This window comes from Mustela nigripes, chromosome 7, assembly GCF_022355385.1.
Source record: "Mustela nigripes isolate SB6536 chromosome 7, MUSNIG.SB6536, whole genome shotgun sequence".
Classification (NCBI taxonomy): domain Eukaryota; kingdom Metazoa; phylum Chordata; class Mammalia; order Carnivora; family Mustelidae; genus Mustela; species Mustela nigripes.
Genome location: NC_081563.1, coordinates 17,477,629 through 17,483,978, shown reverse-complemented (window position 1 = coordinate 17,483,978; position 6,350 = coordinate 17,477,629). Strand labels below are relative to the sequence as shown.

General features: G+C 40.2%; 1 pseudogene; it reads right to left on the bottom strand.

Moving 5' to 3' along the window:
* Positions 1-3,453: 3,453 nt before the first annotated feature.
* Positions 3,454-3,854, bottom strand: LOC132022299 (U6 snRNA-associated Sm-like protein LSm1; annotated as a pseudogene).
* Between the last annotated feature and the right edge of the window lie 2,496 nt (positions 3,855-6,350).

The following is a 6,350-nucleotide window of genomic DNA, read 5'->3' as shown; positions in this document are numbered from 1 at the left end:
CCCTGAATATTTCTAATTTCTGATTTGGTTTTTGAATCATAGGTTGTTTAGAAGTGTTATTTAGTAATTTCCAAACATTTGAGGATTTTTAAAGTGTTTCATATTGATTGCTAGGATTTTTTTTCTCACTCAACTAAGAGGACATACTCTGTTGAAACTTTGACCCTTTGCAATTTATCGAAATCTGCATTATGATTTGGAATATGGTTTATTTTGTTAAATATCCCCTGCACACTTCAAAATAATGTCATCCTGCTCTTGCTGGGTTCGGCATCCTACCTATGCCAACAAAGTCAAGTTCGTTTCTCATGTTGTTGAAGTCCCCTTTCTCTTTACTGATTCATTGTCTGATTAGTCTGTAAGTTGCTGAAAATGGATTTGAGATCTTCAACTATGCTATTGGATTTACTTGTTTTCCTTTTAGTTCTGTCTGTTTGGGCTCTGCATGTTTTAAGTTTTATTTTTAGATGCATACACATTTCAGGTTATTAAATCTTTCTGCTGAATCGAATTTTTGTTATTGTGAAGTGCTCTGCTTTATCTCTGGGAATACTTCTTGCCTTAAAGTCTTGCTTTGTCTGATAACCGTATAGATAAGCCAGCTTTCCTTTGGTTAGTATTTCTGTGGCATATTGACTCTCAATGTTTATGTGTCCATCTGCCATAAGCAGCATATAGTTGGGTCTTTCTGTTTTGTGTTGTTTTTTCCAGTCTGACAGTCTTTTAATTTTAATTGGATAATCAAGTCTACTTATATCTAACAAATTCCTGATTTTTTGGTGTTAATTTTATTGTCTTAATATTTATTTTAAATTTGCTTTATGTGGTTTTGTTCTTCTTTTTTTTTCCCATTGCCTTCTTTTAATAAAGTACTTTTCATTATTATAATTTCTTCTATTAGCATGTTTGTTATAAATTATTTTATTATTTATTTAGAATTACCCAAGAGCAGTGGTTGGCATACTTTTTATTTTCTGGGCAGAGACAGATAGTAAATATTTTAGGTGTAGACGGATATGCATAGTCTCTGACTCCCTTGTCCCCCTCTCTCCTCTTCTTCTTCCTTCTCCTCCAACTAGTTTCTAAAAATGCAAAACCATTCATAGTTCCCAAGCTGTATAAAATAGGCTGTGGGCTGGATTTGGGTGTGGGTAGGATTTGGATGTGGGTAATAGTTTGCCAAACTCTGCTAAAGATATGCCATATGCATTCACAGGATCTATTCTTTGGTTAATAATTTTACTACTTTGTGGACAATTCATGGACCTTACAACACCTTAATTCCATTTACCCAATTCCATTCTTCCTTTTATGCTATTTTGGTCATGTATTTTACTTCTCTATGTATTTGAAATCCCACAAGACATTATTATTTTTACTGTTTTAAAGATTTTCTCTTCTGTTTATCATTTCTGGTGCTATTTCTTTTTGCATTACTTTTCTTCCAAGTAGGATCATGTCATCAGAATAACTTCCTTTAGTATTTCTTTTAATGTGTGAATGTTGACAATACATTTTCTTATTTTTTATTTGCTTGAAATTTTTACTCATCTTCATTTTTAAGGGTATTTCTGGTGGATATAGAATTCTAGACTGACAGCTACTTCTTTCTGCCCTCAGCCTTTTAGCTCTGTCATTCTATTGGCTTCTAGCTTCTATTGTTGTGTAGTATGGGTCTTATGATTTCGCCTATTGAATTTTTTCCCTCCTCTGGCTATTTTAAGATTTTTATTTTTATCTTTATTTTTTGATATTTTAGCATAATATGCCTTTGTATTCTTATCTTTGATTTTATGTGTTTGGGTTTGTTGGTGCTACTTGAATCTATATATTCTGCTCTTTATCTCTTTGAATACAGATTCTGGTCTATTTCCACTCTGCGGGGATTCAAGTTCCACATATGTTGGTTCTTTTCACTCTGTCTCTTAGGCTGTTTTCCCTGTTTCTTTTTCTCTCTCCCTTTTTGTGTAGATATGTGTCTAATCGTTTTTCTTCTGTTTCAATTTGATTATTTTTCTACTGACCTATTTTCCAATTTACTAATCCTCTTTTCTGCTGTGTCTAATCTGCTGTTAAACCTATTACCTATTTATTCATCCTTAATTTTAGTTATGATATTTCTCAGTCCTAGAATTTTTGTTTGCTTCTTTTAAAATAGAGTCCAGGTTTCTATCCATCTGTTTGTTTGAACATCTTAATCCTAGGTTTATGGTCTTTGATAACTACAGTACCTAGATCACCTATATGTTTATCTATAGTTTCTCTGTCTCTCTTTTTTAAATTTGGTTTTGTTTCCTAGCATGCTGAATATTTTGATTGAACACTGGATATTGGGAATGAAGAATGGTTGAGGCTCTGAATAATTTTGCCTTCTTTTGGAGAGGATTTTTTTTCCTCCTCTCTACCCAGAATAGGCAGAGCACCTTGATCCTGTCAGGAATTGAGATATTTTGAAGTTGGATTTTAGGCTTTGTGAGGGCTGGTCTCTGCCTGGCTTGTTCTGTCTCTTAGGATATAATCCTTCGTCTGTCTCAATAAAAACCCAGGTTATTTACTGAAACTTCTCCTCCTTGGTGGGCCCTGAACATCAATATTTTTTCTCCTTAGCACTTGGAGACTGCTCATACTCTGACTGGTTTTTCAACCTTTTAGAAGCTGTTTACTGCTTAGTTTCTTGGCCGCTTGCCTATCATGTAGAAAGCTTAGGAATGAAAAAATTCCTTGAGGGGAAATCAAATGAGAATGCCTGGCTTATTTCTATTTAGGCTCTTTCTCCAGGATAAGAGTTCCCTATGTTCTGACTGCTTCGGTAGATTTGCACTTCAAATTTTGGCTTCTCAGACCACTTGGGCTACTACAGTTCTAGACCAATGTTTCTCCTCTGTCTCATTGATACCCCTTGAGAACTGGCAAATGCCTAGAAGGGAAAGCATGAAGGAAATTTCGGTTTTACTCACTGCCTTTCCCTTTTCTCTAGAATCTTGGCCTCTAAAGTCCTAGCTGCTTTTACTCTCTGATGATTTTTAACAGCTATTTTATGCAATATATTTAGCTTTTACAGTTGCTCTTGGCCAAAGTCTCCAGAGATTTATTTGTTCGTTTGTTTATTCATTTTTCAGTTTTGAGATTCATATTTTATTTACAAGTAAATGAAGAATGTCTCCTGTAAACACTAATTTGGGACAAGAAGAGCAATCTAAAGTAGGTGATGGCTCCACAACACTGTGTGAAAGGAGGCTATGCCCTGTTCTTTTTGAGCAATGATTTTGCCATTAATAAGGGGGGAAAAAAAGACATGTAATTTCTTCATGTTGTATGTGTGAAAGAATTCAAAATAAAAATGACTTTTCAAATCTCTACAGTCCCTAGTCAAATGTGTGAAATGACCAGTATGTCACTTTTGTTCAGTGAGCACTCCCGCTCCCCAAGAGCAATAGCTTCTGAGAAACTGACCTAATCTTCATCAACAGTGTCTGCTTGATGAATGGAGAGACCCCGATCCTCCAGAGCTTGAAATTCCAGCTTCTCAGCTTCTAGCTTGGTCAGCTGTTCTACCCTTCATTCTTCTAGGGTCTCATCATCAGACACTTGCTGGTGGGGTGTGTCACTCTCCTTTCCGAGACTATATCTCCTAGAAGGACCACATTTTCTCTTCTGACCACAAAAATCCCTTGAGATATATCACTGTATTTTTTGCTCACATGAATGGGCTCCACAGTCTGATGTAACACTAAATTAGCAAACTGATCAACGCTTCTTATAAAACTGATAAGCATCCTTCCTTCTTAAATCAGGACCAAGAGCTTCTTGTCAATGTCCTTGAGGAGGCTGGTGGGGCCAGACACAGAGTTCATTCTGGGCTGAGATAGGGCTGCTGTATATCGCCTTGGTGGGATAGCATGCCCAACATCTCCTTCCTTTCACCATAGTTGTGCCTGAGTGGGACCCAGACAGAAACCTAGAACCCAGACCAGGAACAGCAGGCTGTCCCAGCTCTCAGCAGCTGAGGTCAGCTGGAAAATCCTCTAGAGATTTATTTTTAAAAAGTGATTTTCAGGACATGTCCCAGGGCCATTGCACATTTAGCTCTATCTCTTGAGTCTTTTTGAGACATCCCCAACCAAGGGCTGGCAAGGTCTTTCGGCTTCTTCAACATCTTCAAAAATAAATTATTGAACTCTGTTGAATATAATTTGTAAGTATTAGCTATTTTACATTTTTTAAAAGATTTTATTTATTTATTTATTTAAGAGAGAGAGAGAGAGAGAGAGAGAGAGGCAGAGGGAGATGGACCAGCAGACTTGTGCCTGAGTGTGGAGCCTGAGGTGGGCTCGATCTCACAACCTGGGACCATGACCTGAGCTGAAATCAAGGGCCAGACACTTAACCAACTGAGCCACCCAGGTACCCCAAACTATATTGTATTTTAAAATTGAGATTAATGTGCCACGTATGATCATTCTCAATCAGATCACTCAGTTTACCTCAAGACTGATTCTCTGTGGAATATATTACTGTCTTTCACTTTATATTGTGAGGCATTCCATTCAAATTTACACACACACACACACACACACACACACTCACTCACTATACATCATGCCTCCTTTGACCCTCTGGGAATCCTGACCCGAGGTGATATTCGGACTCTATTGTTATGTTGCAGTACAACCGTGGTTGAAGCCTCTTTCAACCCCTAGTCCTCCATTACTTAATTTAGAATGTGAGGTAGGAGTGGAAATTGGGATGGGACCAGGCCGGCTCACAGGGTCCTTGCAGCTCCGGTGGTTGATCTGTCTTCTATGCTTTGGTTTGGGGAATCTTTTGACCATAGAGCTCCCTCTCGTCTAAGTCATCTAGTCTCTTGGTTGGGGGGGCATTTTCTCTGGGCGTTAATGGACAAGCTGGGGCCCTGGGTCCTGGGCCTCTCAGGGAGCCACACCCTTGTGTGAATAACTGAATGGAAGAAAACATCCCATGTTATACCCAGTCTCCCCAAATCTGCACCACTCAACTGTCTCAGCCAGGAATACCGCATTGAGAGGTAATGGCTTCTCAAGCTTGTCCCACATGTCTCCCTCCTGTTCTTCCTGAATCTGCCATCTTGTAAAAAATAAAGACGATTAACCCCTCCTTTGCCCAGAGGTAGTTTTAACGTCTTCAGTGTCGGATTAGTCCCTGTGCTGCCCCAGATCCTGTTTCCTCCCTCCCCTGCCCAGTTCTGTATGAGGGGACACTGACCTGTCCTGGCTGTTTTTCCAGGCTCCCCCGACAGAGGGCTCCTCTTGGGTTTGGTCAAAGAGAGGCCCTGGAGGAAGATTGAAGGGAAGAAGAAGGGAGAAGCCAGCACATTTCTCTCCCTTTTCCTTTGCCTTGAGTTGTTTGAGTCCTTGGCAGAGCCTGCAAGTCCCATGGCCCAGCTTCTCAGAGACTGACTTACTGTGGTTCACAGTCTCTGCTGAGTGACCCCTGCCCCCAGCTCAGGTAACTCTGTGGCTCTTCTTAGTCCCTTCAGCTGAAGGATGGCAGTCGTCTCCTGTTGCACTCCTCTCTAGGGCACCTTACTGTCACCATTACCTTCCCCGCCTCCCCGTCACGCGGAGCACCGCTCACTGTTACGAAATACCCTGTGTACGAGTACTTGGAGGGCTTGCTGTTTCTTGTTTACATCCCAACTAACTGAGTTGCTAAAAACCGTACTTCAAACGTCTTTTCCCTTCCTGTGTGTATAATCTAGGCGCCGCCGAAACACATTCGCCTTCATTTCCGTTAGCACCTCCTGAAGTAGACAGAATTCATTCGCTCTTTTATTCATTCAGTCAATATTTGGTGAGGCACGACTCATATCCCCTAGCCAAGTACTGTGCTAAGGGATGGAGCAGTGAACTAAACAGGCAATGTTTCCGACCTTGTGGAATTCATGGCTTTGTGGGCAAGCCTCGAACCCCTAAAATAAAGTGTGTTAAGAATGAGACACTATCGTCACACACAGACTTAGGGGACAGAAAGAACTGGGTTTAGTTCAGCCCTGCTACTTGCTTCAGGTTAGATAAACGCGGGCAAGCCGCTTTGCCTTCCTATGCCTCGGTTTTCTCTTCTTTGAAAGAGCACGTGTTGTCCAGTTCATGCCTGCCCCGGCCTCTTTGCATGCTCAGTGAGGATGCTGGTGTTACTAACTTCATAGGCCCGCTCATGATTAAATGTGTTGCTTTTAGAGAAAGAGACAGATGAACCAGAAACAAACTCCTGTCAAATATTTATTTTTGAAAGCAGCTTTCAGGGGAGCACACATTCAGCACTGCTGAGATTCAGGTTGGAGAGGTGAAGTGGAGCTAGAAATGCGACAAGAT